The 15497-nt window shown below is 48.0% G+C and overlaps 1 protein-coding gene across 4 annotated transcripts in view; it reads left to right on the top strand.

Moving 5' to 3' along the window:
- The window catches only part of PSD3 (pleckstrin and Sec7 domain containing 3), a 342030-nt gene that overhangs the window by 139022 nt on the left and 187511 nt on the right, over nucleotides 1-15497 (top strand). The window contains exon 1 of one of the 4 annotated variants that reach the window (XM_058657450.1): nucleotides 12695-12713. The exons of the other annotated variants lie outside the window; for them this stretch is intronic. The gene's annotated coding sequence lies outside the window, so the exon portion shown is untranslated. Of the gene's footprint in view, nucleotides 1-12694; nucleotides 12714-15497 lie in introns of those variants that run through there. 4 annotated transcript variants of the gene reach the window in all.

The raw sequence follows: 15497 nt of genomic DNA, 5'->3' as shown, positions 1-15497 counted from the left end.
AATGTTTTTGAAAGGAAGACAAAGATCCTCCACTTACTAATCCACCCCCCCAAATGCCTACAGTAGCCAAGAGGGGCAGGACTGCACAGCAGCCCAGAGCTACCTCTAGGTCTCCTGCGAGCGCACAGGAAGCCACACTCTTGGTTCTACATCCACTGCCTCTCGGGTGCCTTAACAGGAAGCTGGATCAGAGCACATGGAGTAGCTGGCCCTCCATGTCCAAGAACAGCTGGTAAACAGGCCCTCTGATGTGAGATGCTGGCAGCCCAACCGCTGGCTTACTTTCCTGTGCCTCAGCACCTGCCCATAAATTGTGCTTCAGCCATCAGGCACATGGGAGGACTTGGCTGTTGGAAGCTGGTAGCAATGAATGTGGAGTTGCGGGCTGGCTCACACTGTGGACATGGCAGGGCTTCTCTGTGGCATGTTCCCAGAAAAGCTGGGAGTGCCTCTACTCCCACCCATCATTTATCTCTCACATGCAGCCTTCAGGGCTGGCCCCATGGCACAGTGCAGTAAGGCTCTGCTGCAGCGCCAACGTCTGTATGGGCACTGGTTCAAGTTTTGGCTGCTCCGCTTTGAGTCCAGCTCACTGATAATGTGCCTGGGAAAGCAGCAGATGGTGGCCCAAGTGCTTGAACTCCTATACCCATGTGGGAGACCAGGAAGAAGCTGCTGGCTTCCTGACCTCTGTCCGGTCCAGCTCTGGTTGTTGGAGCCATTTGGGGAGTGACCCAGTGGTTGGAAGATACCCCCCCCCCTTTTTCCCCCTCTCCTTCTGTCTCTAATTATTTCAAAAATTAACAGATAAATGGATAAAGAAGAATGGCAAGGAGGGCTGGAAGATAAATGGGTAGATCAGTGCAAACTCGACATCCGGTTGTGAAAACATTTCTGTGCTCATAACAGTGGCATGTCAGTTTCATCTTTGAATATGGAAAATGGTGTTGTGGGTTCATTAGACCTCCCAGGTGATCTGTAACTAATCCACATGAGACACAAACCCAAGAGGGTTACCAGAGCTTCCCATCACTCGTGTACTCTTCTCACAGCTACAGGTGGTCCTAGGCCCTGCAGTGATGGCCTCTTGCCCGGGGCTCCTCTGCCTCCAGCGTGGTCCTTCTGCCTTGCGCCCCAGGAAGCGGTGAAGCTTTTCCAAGTGTCTATTTCTTGGATGCAGTTTTCTTTTCTTCATGCTTATTAAGATAAAATACGTGAAAATGCTTAGTACAGAGTGAGTGCTAAATACAACTTGCGCTTCAAAAATTTTCTTCTCTTGCAGTTAAGAGCAATTTCCATACAATTTATAAACTGCTCTCTACTGTTAGACGTCATCAGAGTCTCGTCTCTGGATCGGTGCGGTTAAAGCTCTTGTTGAATTCCTTAAAAGTAGTTTTCTGTTACTAGCTAATGTCGTCCAATGTTTCTCATTTTGCTTTTCTAGTTTTCCAGTGTAAGCTATAATCCTTCACAGCACTTCCAGTTTGATCTAGTTCTGAAGAGTATTATGAAAGGAATACGGTGCCAGGGGTAAATTCTTTTGACATTCTCTTAGCTTTGCTCACCAGAAGGAACCTCCACGTTAGCTTGCAGCGAGTTTTTGCAAAGCCTTGTGCAGTTCATGTAGCTCTCAGGGATCTTCTTTGAAGTTGCCTTACAAGTCCTGGTTAGATTAGCTGGCCCCTGTGCAGCTCGGGGATGGAGTGTGTGGGAGCTTCCTTGAAGGGAACCGCCCTGCACAGCTGGCATATGTCATCCAGAGCCAAATGCCCTGACAACTTTGGCTGCAGCCTTACCACGGTGGATCATGTGAACAGCCCAGAGCTCCTTGGGACAGCCCGGGGCTGAGTCCTCTCAGAGGGAGAATGGGGGTGGGGGGTGGTCACAGTCTTTCCTATCCACAGTTCCCAAGTTCTGAGGATGCAGGGTCTGTGTTGGGTTCCAGCAAGGAATTCAGTCATTGTTTAGCTGCCTGAGGGAGTGGTTCTATCAGCCCTTTGGTCTGCTGTTGTGTTTGGCTTCTTGTCATTAACACAGGGTGGAGAGTGCAGGGGAAGGTATGCTGATTATGGAGAGGGGAGACGTAGGCTAAGCTTCCAACCCTGCTGTTTACCAGCTGTGGTTCTTGGACCAAACTTCTGTAGTCCCAAGTTTCTTTCCTTGAAAAATGAATAGTTGAGAATGAAACAAAATGTTGCCTGGAAGGGTGCTGGATCGTTAGAGTGCTGTAGGGTTTTTGTGTGACTTGTTGACGGGAGAGTTGCTTAGTGTGCTCAGCTGGTTTAGGTAGACTCACTGTGGAGGAGGAGGAACAGTTGAGGCTGTCTCATGGGACAGTGTCCCGTCTGTTCTTGCCTTTTTCTAGTATGACCTAGAAGCTTTTCTTTAGAAGGGAGGGGACAATCCAGTGCCAGAATGTTCTCACGTAAGCTGTGCCTTTTGTTGATTCAGTTGGTCCTTCGTTGGACCCTTGCTTTTCAGCAGGGCAAATCCCGAGGACATCAGTTGGCCTAACTATGCTGGAAGAATCGCATCCTGTTTTGTGCCTCAGTTTCCTCTTGTGCAAAGTGAAAGGGTTGCACAACCACCACAAGTCAGATTGAGCTAGTGTCTCCACCTGCTGGTTCCTTCCCTAGATGGCAGTAACAACCGGTGCTGGGCCAAGCCAAACTCAGCAGCTTCATCTGGGTCTTCCATGTAGCTGGCAGGGGCCCAAGCACTTGGGCCATCTTCTACTTTTTCTGCCTTTGTCAGGGATCTGGGTGAGAACTGGCACAACTGGAATGCCCATGTTGCAGTGGCTTTACCTGTCAGCCTCTGTGATCATCATCTTTGGGGAATTTCTGCTGCTGCTTTTATCTCTGAAAAGAGACAAGTGCCAGTCATGATGGTGAACATCAAACTGAGATTCCGTGCTGACTTCTGAGAGCTCATCAGCCTTGACCTGGCTTCTAGGACTCAGATCCACAGTCCCAGAGCAGTGAGTACCTGGAGAGGATGTCGTGGGGCTGGTAGACCAAAGGGAAATGCTCTATGGGAAATGGGAGAGTTAACATTCTTTGGCTGCAGGCGCTTGTCCCTCACAAACTGGGCAGGAGCCTCCTGGGAGCTTTCTGTGGGGGATGTTTACATTGCTGTAACTGTGGTCTTCATTCCACACTGTTCATCTGTCCTGCTACCCCCTCCCCAAGCTCTTGATCTAAAATCCTGTTAAATCAAGAACGTCTATCATGCGTGGACTAAATTTTTTAAACTGGCTTTCCCAGAGCAAGATCGTATTTCCAGGTGACAAGATGATAATCATTTGTTTCCTCGGTACTTTGCTGCTACAAGATAAGCAGGAAGACAGTGACAAGTGTCTCTGTGGCTTGCTAACTGGCTCTAGTAGCAGGGCAGTGACTGGCAGGTGGAACATGTATCTAACACATTCCCTGAAGGACTTAGGAGTTGGGGAGGGAGTGTTAGAGATCTGTCTCGCTGAAACAGTTCCTGTAGAGAAGTCCAGGAGTCATGACTGTGGAAGGCAGCCGTGGAGAAGAGGAACTCGTGTGTGTGTGTGTGTGTGTGTGTGTGTGTGTCTCGGCAGTCCAAGCATGCAACTGTGTACTGCAGGTGTTCTTGCCATGAATGCTTTGAACTACAGCAAGTCTAGAGATCCTATTGCTCCAAGTTAAAGATACTTACTATGCGTACGTTTTGTGCCAAGTATGTCAAAGCCTAAGTTTTAAGATTCATTGAAAGACAGTCACAGGGAGGCAGAGGGAGAAAGATCTTCCATCTGCTGGTTCGCTTCTCAAATGGCCACAATAACTGGGTCTGTGCCAAGGGCTTCATCTGGGTCTCCCACATACATGGCAGGGACCCGAGTACTTGGTCCACCTCTTGCTGTCCTCTTAGGTACACTAGCAGGCAACGGGATCAAATTGGAAAGGCCCGGACTTGAACTGGCACCTCATCAGATGACAGCGTCACAGGTAGTGGCTTAACCTACTAACCCACAACACTGGCCCCATAAGTATCTGTTCAAATACTGATGTGCGAGTGTTGCATCCGGAGTGAAGATGGGGTTATGGCCAACAAATGTAGCATTCAGTGAAGTCTGGGCCTAAGCAGTGGGTGACACAAAGTGGAGTGACTGTATTCTGTTAGTACCCTGATCACTTGTGACCCATGCTTGCTGCGACTTTGAATTCACTGTGGGTTATTTTTGCCATGAGAATTGTATGGCTGCACATTTTCTAAAGCTTAAAAATGGGGGCACTAAAGTACCCATCTGAAATATCCTAAGGAGGTCGGTTGGGGTGTTTTGATCTCCCAGTACCCTTGACTGTATCCCTCCTTCTCTGTAGTTTCCTTGGTGCTTTTGGTAACAGCCTAGGGGCAGTGTTGGTCGTTCTCAGCTGACCAGCCCTACACATCTTACAACCCAGTCCTTTGAAAGTGACTTCTCTTTTTACAAAAGCGAAATGTGTTTTAAGACAGAATATTTTACTGGAAAATTTTGATTGTGCAAAACCAGTCCTCCATTCCTCTACCATTGACATTCTGTGGTACCTTAGTGTGGGAACATGCAGAGTCCCAGGAAGAGCTTGTGTCTTCAGCACAAGCCCGTACTGATGCTTGTTCCAGGACCGGCTGGGCTGGGCAAGCTTTCCCCCTGTTGGAACTGACCATGACCTGAGTCAGCGGTATTTGCTTCCTGGGCGGTCTCGGGGTCACGCCGCCACCAGGCTACCTCTGGGGGAAAGGCTGAGAAACCATCCACACGGCTAGGTTGGGAGCCAAGGGTTGGGCTGCCCTATCCAGTGTAAGTATTGAATCCCACCCACTGGCTAAAGTGGAAAAAATACTTGTGTTGAACTCTGCTTTATGAAACTGTATCCGAGGGCTGTCTGTCGCTGTGTTCGGACTTGGCTCATCTGATGCAGCAGTTAATGATACTGATTGAGATGCATGCCCGCATCCCATCTTGGGAGTGCTTGGAATCCCAGCTCCACCTGATTGCAGCGTCCTGTGCAGGTGTTCCCTGGGAGACAGTCTGAACACGGCTAACCACGTGGAGACTCCTGTGGCATTCCTTGGGGCTTAACCTGCCCTGGTGCCAGCTGTCAGACATCGGGGGAATGAAATAGCGGACAGAAAAGATTCTTTCAAATAAGTCTGTTTTAATTAACCAAATGAATGAATTTAGTAAGTTGACATGCTCCTGCCTTGTAGAGAAAGTGGCATTGCAGGGAGAGTAACAGGTCTTAGGGATTTCGCCTCTGCAGAGCCTTGCGCCTGTGTGACTCGCAGCTCTCCCTTTGGGGCTTTCATGCTCATCTTTTTGCCTGCTTGCTTTAGTCTTTAAGTTATTAATTGTATTTATTTGAAAGGCAAAGAGACAGGCTAGACAGAATGCTCCTGTCTGCTGATGCACTCTCCAGATACTGCAATAGCCAGGGCCAGGCTGAAGCTGGGAGCCAGGGATCCCCAGTCGGAGGCCTGAAGCCGTCTCCATTGCCTCTGAGTGTGCCTTAGCAGGAAGCTGGAATGGAGACGGGGTGGGGTGTGAGCCCAGGGACTCCCATATGGGATGCTAGTATCCCAAGGGGCATGTCTACCTCTGGGCAGGATGCTCCCCCTTTTCAACTGCCTTCTTGCCCTGTGTGTTCTCCACCCCACCTCCATTCCCCCTTTCTGTTCCATCCTCAGTTGTTGTGCTTGCCATGGAGCTTTCCCTTTTCCTGATTAATCACCACACCTGTGACCTCCCCTGCTTTGTTTCTCCAGCCCGTGTTGTACTTGGCTGGGGCTCAGTGGCCGCCACTGGACGAGGACTTAAAGCTGTGTGTTGCTATGGCCAGTGCGAGTCTGCTGGTCTGTGGGGAGCAGACAGCTGCAGTGCCCTGTGTCAGGGAAGAACACTGGGAGGTGGGAGAGGTGCGCCATGGCCTCAGGTGTGTCTTTGTGTAAGCCCTCAATTGCTGAATGTTTACTCGCCTGCAAGGTAAAGTTTGATTAAATAATTCACATGGTATATTCCAGCTGCAGAAGTCCAGGAGGGTGTCTTCTGTACATCTTTGCAGTTAGCTTAGTTGTCTCACAAATGCAGATGGATGGACCACAGGGCTGAAATGGAGGAGGCCGAGTGCCTCGTTGTTCTGGAGTGTGAATGACTGAGGTGTGGGTGTTGTATGCCCCAAATTCAGCAGACAAATGTTCTCCTTAGGATCTGAAGATGACAGCCTGGGGCTGGCAGCCTACCAGGGTTTTCTGGGACTTGCCCTGGGCTCTGTGACTCTGGGTGTGGCTCTTACCCATTTCTGAACTTCCCTCTCGTCTTTACAATGAGGTTTGGGCAGACAGTATTTAGACTGTTTTATTTTTTCCTCTCCAGAGCCAATAATTTCCTACCTCCTAAGACTTCTAGAGAGGAGTTGGGAGTGAGGAAATTAAGATCAGCCAGAGGTGACCTCATGTGGTCATAGCAGTAAGCCCAGCTTGGCATGTGGTGTTTTTAAAATGAGTGTTCCTTGTGGTCATTGTGCTGATTGTGGCATTTGTTTATCAAAGAGAGCAGGGTTGGGCACTCTGCTGGGGAGCACAGCCCCCACTCAATACATCTGACTTTTCTCCACAGGGGCCATTGAACTTTCTTGAACCATTGGCAGGATGCTGTAGAAACTTTTTTTCCACCCTCCCTTTTTCCGTTTGTTTCTTTAAACAATCCACTATGGTGTGTTGTAGCACAATGGGGTGACTGGATCAAGATGATGTGTAATGCTCTGTAAGAACTGGGAGAAGCTGGTGGGCTCCAGATACAAAGAAAAGGCTCTGGGATAAGCCAGTTAACTCGTGTGGTGGTTTAAGCTGCCGTATATGTATTGGAAATGGGCATCCCTTAAAATACACAAGGATGATCTTTAATAAAAACCACAAGCACATTCAGTGCTCCATAGCCTGTGTTAAATATCTGTTGGTATTCAGGTTAAGGACCTGCTGTGGACTTGAACCTGGAAAGGAGGCTTAGAAGAAACTCTTCATGTTTCTCCAGGGAATTACTTTTGCCTTCCAGATAATGACATTTTAAATATTTGTATCTCCACTGAAATGGCCGGGCCCAGAAGTTGAGTGGCTTATGAATGCTTTCTGGTGGTGAGGGGATCTGAAAGTCCTTCATTTTTTTTTGTTGTTGTTTGTTTAATATTTATGGAGGGATAGAGGGAAGAGAATGTGAATGAATGAGAACACATGCATTTGCTGGCATATTCCCCAAATCCCTTGGAATGCCAGGGCTAGGTGGGATAAAGCTGGGAGCTGGGAACTCAGTCCAGGTCTCCAACAAGCCCCAAGAATTCCAGCTGCTCAAGCTGTCACCTGCTACCTCCCAGGGCATGGAATCCAGAGCAGAGCAAGGACTCGAACCTAGGCACTTTGCGCGAGATGCAGGCATCCCAAGAGGCTTCTTAACGACCTTCCAAGGATCTGTTTCTTTTCTTTGAATTCCATTTTTGTGTAACTTTGGAGTTGACACATTGCCTCACTTTCTGCATTGCATCCTTTCTGCATTGCAGGATGCCAGTATGTACCATCCCATGAGTACTTTCATTAGGTTCGCATCGCTGACCTTCCAATGCCATTTAGCATCAGTGCTGCTGGTTAACAGATACAGAGCAGTTTAGTTATGTGTGTTTCATCACGATAGGTTCAATTTTCTTTCCTGTAAAGTCTCAAATTAGGTGACTAGCTTGGTTGAACTTTCCTCCTCCTGCCATTTCCTAATTGATGTGGTAATGAGATCCATGAAAGTTTATTTCTGAGCAGCAGAGGGAGTGAGGGTCAGGGGCTCCCACCTGCACTCCTGTATGTGTTCCCATCCACCACCTGTATGTGTTATTACGAACCAGATCCTTGCAATGGTTTCAGAACCCTGAGTTTGGAGGGCACCTGGCTTGGGAGTGCTGTGCTGGAGCTCTGGAAGTGGTGACTGAGGAGGGGGCTTCCACCCTGCTGATGCTGCTCATTCTGGATGCACAGGACCACGTTAGCAGGATGGTTCAACTGCCCCAGGCTTAGGGGAACCTTTCTATTCTGGCAGAGTGCAAAAGTTTTTAGCACTCTGTTGATGGGCCAGTCTCTCCCCTGCTCATGCTGTACGAGATGGTATCTATATACCAGCCCCAAGCTTCCCGGAGTTCTATAATCTCAAACCAAAGTAACAAATTGTGCTATTTTTTTAGGAAATATTCTAATATGCAAGATAACCCATTTTTTACATCACAATCTTTTTCCCTTTTGAATTCACTTACCCTTGAGTTACAACTATATTCTGTCAAAATAACAAGATTTCAGAAAATCCAGGCCACTGTGTGAACCAAGCATTCCTGGAGCCATCCGTGGCTTTGCACTGCTCGATCTGAGATCAGTAGCCTTTCTTACTGACTTGCAATGAACTGGGCTTTGTAACCAGCTTTGTATGGAACAGTTGTTTCAGATCCCAGCCCTGTGATGATGTCATTTTCTTTATACCCGAAGTCCCTGCTCTGCAGACTAGTTTATTCTAGAATTTGCACTGTTTCTCTCATGAGACTCTTCTACAACTGAAGAGTCCTATTAGTGAGCCACTTCCCTGTTAATGTCCTTGTGCTTCCAACTTTTCTAGCAATAGATCTTATTATTTCTAGAAAAACTAGTTTATACTCTTTAAGGTGGAGTGGGGGTTTTGGTTAAAGTTGCACACACACCCAGTGTGTTTTATGTTTTTTTTCTAGCCTCGGGGTGTTTTTAATGCACGTGTTTTAGGATAAGTGTGGTTCAGATTTAAAGGTGTGGATCTGTAAGAGCCACAAATGTATTAGGAAGATAATAAAATCACATTTAATTCAGATAAAGTACCCTTTATGTTTACAGAGAAGATCTTGAACTGAAGCGAAGGAAGTGCTACTCATGTGGTAGACTGCAGTCCCATCGGCTCTCCGTCTCTGATACTTGGAGCGCTGTGCATTGCAGAGGGATGGGAAGTCTTACTGGATTCTTGGCTCTGAAAAGAGTGGAGGAAGACCCTCGTTGGCCTTTCAGCTGCTGTGACCGGAGGGCAGCTCTCCTCCTTCGGATCTTCGCTCCCTCCCTCTTCTTGGGTTTCTGGCATTCCTTGGAAATGGAGTTGGCTTAAACTGAACCATGTAAAGGACCAGGGATGCTTGCCAGTTCATTTTTTTTTTTTTGAAGATTTATATTTTCACTTGAAAGGTTGATTTACAGACGGGAAAAACAGATCTTCTATCTGCTGATTCTCTCCCCCATGGCTGCTACAATCAGAGCTGAGCCAAGCTGATCTAATACAATGCAATCCAAAGCCAGGAACCAGGAAACGAGAGCCAGCAGTTTCTCCTGAGGTCCCCCTGATGGGTACAGGGCCCCAAAGACCTGAGCCATCCTGCTCCCCAGGCCATAAGCAGTGCTCTGGATCAGAAGTAGAGCAACTGGGACATGAACCGAAGCCCATATGAGATGTGAGTGCTTGCAGGAGGATTAGCCTGTTGAGTCACCCTGCCAGCCCAGTGCATGATTGTCTAGTTTGTTATTCTCAAACTCAGTTGGGGTTTCCCCCACCCATGTGACAGAAGAGACTTCTGTGTAGAAGATCCCCTGCCCCCTTTCCTGCAGCCTCCTGAGACAGGTTCATTCTGAATAGTAGATGAAGGTCTCCCTCACCAGACTCAATCTTGGCCAAGGTCCCCATGGCCTGAGTGGCTCAAGCACTAGCCAGTTCCAACAGTGAACACAGTTATTCTCTCCATCCTTCCTGGGGACCCCAGAGCCCTTGCTGCTCAGGATAGGTAAAGGGAATCCCTTTATGTCTGTCTTAAAATTCTCTTCCCATATGTGTTTAAATGGCAGACCCTTTTTAAAGCAACAAAGGGTGTCAAACAACAGTTCTATCAGCTGGTTGGAGGTAAAACTGTGTTGTCAGAAGTTTGTATGGGGAGGTGCTGAGATGTACTTCCTGGGCCTCCCCAGCACTGCTGTTTTAGGGTTGTCCTCCCCAGGCCAACACCCTCCTCTCCCTCCTTTTCTGTGCTAACCACGAGCATGCGTGCATACAGGGCTTCACACTTCACAAGTCATAACAAGCAGGCTGATCCCCTAAGCCAACCAGTTTGGCATCTAGCCTACCTGACTCCCTTAGGCATGAGTTGGCACTGCTGGTCTTGGAGTCACCAGAAAGTTATGGTTCTAAACTTGACTTTTACCCAGCTGAAATTATGAAAGTCTTCTGCTTTCTATCCCCTACTTAGGCTTTTGTTTAGTACTTTCCAAATGGCACATAGTCTTTTAATAACATTTTCCAGGCATTATGTATTGTAGAAGAATTTCAGAAGCAGAAAGGAAATATCCTAGTCCTACTGGTTGCTCACTCATTTATGTAGAGGAGTTACTCATATTTAGCCTGCCAGCTCCCCAGCTGGCCTCTGTTGGTGACTTTGCTGCCCTGTAATCTCCGGCAGAGGCCTACGAAGCAGCAAGTCAGAGCTGCTGTGGAGCTACAGCACCTGGTCGCACGTCCCGGCTCTGGACTTCTGCCCCCTGCGAACTTGGGCACCTGGTTGCTGTGCTTTCTTTTCCATATCTGTCGAGTGGGCATATTAACGCATGCTAGGTATTCCTGAATCTGATGAGCCAAGATTTGTTCTGGATCCCACTGAAATGTTTGTCTTAGATTGGGTAGTCTGGCTGAGTTCAAAGTTGGAATGTATACACCAAGTCCCGAGTTCTTCCTGTGAGGCCAGTGTGTTCAATCACTGAAATGTTGGAGACAGTTTCCTTTAAGCCCCTCTCCTCTCCCACATTGCTGCCTCTGTCCTGCCTCAGAATGATGGCTTATAAAAAATAGAAAAGTAAAAAAGAATGGAGCACATGAGGCTTAGCTGCCTGGAGTGATGTGGTTAGCAGAGTCTCAGGTGGGCTACGGCTCGAAGCTTTTCCGCTGTATTCTCTAGTTCCTTTGAAATGCCGTGGAGTAATTTTACTTGAGGCCCAGAAGACAAAGGGATTATCAGAGGGATCCTGCAAGGTGGTGGAGGGACTGCTTCCTCCTGGGCACGACCCACTGTTTTGTTCTTTCATGTAGTAATCTGAATTATGACGTGGCACCGAGCAGTGTGTGGGAGGAGAGAAGAGCTTCTATGGAAGGATGGCCCTGCGTTGTCTGTCCGTGTGAACAATGTGGGTGAGATAACCACCAGGCATTGCTAAGTAACTGCTGCATCTGGCAGGCCATTGCACCGGCTGTGGGAGGCAGGGAGGGCACAGCGTGGCGCTTCTGTCATCGCAGTATCATGGGAGAGCTGCGGCCAACCCGTGTCTTGTGGCCTGGGGGACGAGGAAGCCCATGGCAGGAGAACTCCCTTCAGATCTGAGCGCCGTGTGTGCTTGGCCAGAGTGGTCACATCGCACACAGCTGGGGCTGTGTGATGGGCTCTGCTGATGACGAAGCCTGCTGAGGGAACTGGCTCCGCTCGGGGTGAGTAAACCCAGTTCCTCCTCCCACTGCACAGCTCTTCCTCCTCCAAGCTGGCTTTGTGCTGCCCAGCACCTGTCATGGCCCCTTACCTCTCCTAGAGTGAAGAGGCTCCAGTGAAGAAAGGCCAATGAAAGGGACCCAGGGCAACTTCTCAGCAATGGGGCTTCTCAAGGGAGAGCTTAGTTCTTATTGGTTTTGATGTGTTCCCTTTTTAATGCTTTACAAATTGTTCTTCAGAAACATTCAGCTGGGTTTTTGTCTCAGTACATTTGGCTAGGAGTGTCTTTTCTGTCCAAGCTCTGAATTATGACTGCTGAAAAATGGCTGAAGTGACCAGGTAGAACCCTGTCAGTGGTATGTGCACTCCCATGTTGGCATCTGGGAGAAGCTTGGGTCAGGGGCTGGGGAGGAGACAGCTGAGTGCAGGAAGTGGTGTTTGGAGACTTTGTTTCCAGGGGCCTCTCCCTGCCCTTTCTTTCCAAGTTAGTTTTGTGTGAGCCCGTTTCCTCAGGCTTTTGGCTTGTGGAATGTTCGGGGACTGGGGTGACTAGGGAACACACAAAGCACGGCCTTTGGGCATACGGTTAACTCGAACAGGTCAAAGACGGTGATGGGACTCTGTGGTTTGCAGTCCCTTAAGAGAACTTTGCCATCTCCAATTACTGTGTTTTGCTTTGTGGGGGGAGAGGATTGTTTAAGGACTCTTCCATTCCTTGGTTACAAAAATGCTTTGGGAGAGCAGAAACGAAGAAGGGAGGGTCAGACAGGTTCCTTTCAAGGAAACCTGGATTCTTTCACTTGTTGACTTCTGGGCATTTTTTCACCTCCAGTGTTTCCTCATCACATCGTGGAGCCATGGCTTTCTGTGACATCAGTGCTGAAGCTAACATTGTTGGCAGAAGGTTGTTGTAGAAATGAGAGCCGACTCAGGGCGGTGAGGTGAATTCCAATGGAGCCATGTCAGATGGCACTGCATCATTCCACGCTGGCAGTGGCCGCTTCAGCCATTTGATCATAAATGGGGTGACTGAAAGCCATCCACGATCCCATCTTCCCTGGAGAGATGGGAGAGCTGAATAATACCTGCATGACAGGTGTTCAGAGCAGCTGTCACTTCATTCCCAGAATGGCTATCACCTTGCCCAGGAGCCGTCCTTCTCATGGATGGTGCGGTGTCTCCAGGATAAAGCAAGTTGACCTGATTCAGGTTAGTGCAAGGCAGTCCTTGTTCTTAAACAGGGTGGAGAATTACTGGAGTCTTAGAGCTGACCAGAGGACTTTGAGTTTAGTTTCTCCTTTTATTTACTATGTTCATTTATAGCTTTTGCCAGGTAGCCATAAAACATCTGCCTAAATGATTTGACCTAAAAACCTTCCTTTCATCCAGTTTCCTATGAGAATTACACTGTTAGAATCAAGAGGAAAGCATGATCATTTTCTTACAGGCCATTCTGATTTTTACTGTACTTAGCTTTCAACTCTTGAACTGTGCATACCAATATCTATTTTACCTCAATAAAAACTTAAATGGTATTTACAGGAAAGCTATACTTTATAAAACATGCTGTCATAGATTGGCAGACGTTGAACGCTTGTTAACAGACATCGAGGACCCAGTAGGCAACTGGCCTCTGCTCCAGTCAGTGGCCAAGAGGTTGCTCATGGCTGGTTCGGTAGCATTTCGCATCTCCTATGTACCGTTTATTTCCACATCTTTCATTTTGCATGTGGTGTGCCATCCATTGGGCTACGAAGGTTACGTTTGCATGTGTTACCTGAATCGTTGCTGTTTGGGTTGTTCCAAGTTTCTGAGCGTAACTTCTCACCCCTTCCTTGTAAGCCTCTTTCCTGGTTCTCTCTCCGTTTGAATGTATGGTTAGCAGCCTTGCTGACAGATCAAACCAGAAAAATTTTATTTGGATGATTTTCTCATATACTTACAACCAACACCAAAAGAAATTTGACTTTATACTGTTTCTAGTTTACTTGAAATCAATACTTCTTCAAAGTATGGTACAGACATAGATACCATTGGTGGTCCATGTAACAACTGTAGGGAATGCATGAGAGTGACCTCACCATGTCTCTGGGATTCACACCTCAGCAATGTAGTCGGCTCTGTCTTTAAAATAGTCCTGATTGAACTCTTAGCACTCCTGATGCCACTGTGGTTCAAGTCACCATGGTTTTCTACAGTATTGCCCTTGTACCCTACTTCAGCTTTTAAAATATATTTGTACTGGAAAGGAAGGTTTTACAGAGAGAAAGATCTGCTGGTTCATTCCCCAAATGGCTGTGATGTTTGGAGCTGAGTCGATCTGAAGCCAGGAGCCCAAGGAGTGTCTTCCAGGTTTCCCACATGGGTGCAGGGTCCCAAGGCTTTGGGCCATCCTCCACTGTTTTCCCAGGCCACAAGCAGGGAGCAGGATAGGAATTGAAGCAGCTGGGATATATGGAAGAACCAGTTCCTAAATGAGGTCCAAGCACTTGCAGGGCAAGGAGCTAGCCTATGAGCTATCACGCTGGGCTCCCTACTTCAGTCTTTGATCCATTTGATTAGTTTTTTCTTCTCCCCTGGAGTATGAGCCCGAGTTCTTCATATGGCTGCAGGTCACCAAGTGATCTGCACCTGCTGTGTGTCCCAAACTTCCTGACACGTGTCTTCTGGGCTTCTGCTCACTCGGCCTTTAGGTGCATCTGATGCTAGCTCGTCAGTGAGCACACGAGCCATGCTCCACCTTGGGTCCTGGGCTTCTGCTCTGCTTTCTTGGAGCTCTTACCCCAGAGTGTCCCATGGCCTGACCCCCTCTCTGCACCTCTCCAAAGGTTCGTTTCAGTGAATATTTGTCTGGCTCCCTTCGCTAAATTCTACCTCCTTTCTTTACAAAGGATTCACCTGTTGAGTCACCGCACAGTGACTGCCCTCATTGTTTCTTTTGTGATCTTTCTGTAATTAGCACTACATTGAACACCCTGAAGTGATTTGTGTGTGTGTGCCTTAGTAATTACTTCCTTAAAGTCCATGCTTACCAGCATAATTGCTGCTTCCTATTAGGGCATGTGCCTCTTTAAGAGTTATTAAATGAAGGTCTTACATTTCAGCTTGTGCTCTTGCTTCCAGTTTATGAAAACCTGTATTTCTTCCCATCCCTTATTGTATATTCTCATATGGTGGTATTTTCATTTTTAAGAGGGCGACAGGGAGAAAGGGACGGAAGGGGACAGACAGAGCTTTGATCTATTGCTTCATTTCCCAAATGTGTGCCTGGGCCAGGCCAGGTGTCTCATGTAGATGGCAAGAAGCCATTCACTGCCCTGCTGCCTCCCAGACTGCATTAGAGAAGTGCAGTTGTACCCAAGGTGGCTGTTGGAACCCAGGCATTCCGATGCAGGACTCAGCAACACACTTGCCTCTTGTGTGCCATTTTTAGCTTTGTCGATTTGGCAAATGCAAATGCTCTTGACCTGAACTTTTATACGAATGCCATCTTTCTGTGTGTCTAATTTTGACCTGTTTCTTTGAACTACTTGCCTACATGTTTTACTTGGAATGTGACTGCAATGGACTGAACCTACAGGTGCTAGAGGTCACAGGTGCTTTGAGTTGCATCCAAGCACAGAATGGGTAGTCGGAGCTTCCAGGTACAGAAGCTCCAGGGCCCCCTTTGCTCTGCCGTGCACACCCTGTTGTTTCTCCCATTACTTTTCCTGCTACCTTTCTTTGGTTTGCCACGCCCTTTACTCCAGCCCTTCCTTTATCAAGTGCCATGAATATCTGCATCCCAGATTTGTAGGAAGGAGCCAACTCTTGGATGGAGTTTATCCTTTGATCACTCCTGCTGTAGTCAGCTGAGACCAGACACTGGGGTGAGTGATTTCCAGGGGCTGGGACTGAAGCAGCTTCTGTAGCCAGGATATGGTGAGGAGTGCTGAGCACCGTGCCTTGGGCCCATGTTTTGGCATGTTCCTTTTTCTCCTGGAGGCACACGGA

This window comes from Ochotona princeps, chromosome 32 (assembly GCF_030435755.1).
Source record: "Ochotona princeps isolate mOchPri1 chromosome 32, mOchPri1.hap1, whole genome shotgun sequence".
NCBI classification, from domain to species: domain Eukaryota; kingdom Metazoa; phylum Chordata; class Mammalia; order Lagomorpha; family Ochotonidae; genus Ochotona; species Ochotona princeps.
Note: the sequence above shows the minus strand (reverse complement) of the source record. Positions and strands in the feature narration are given on the sequence as shown.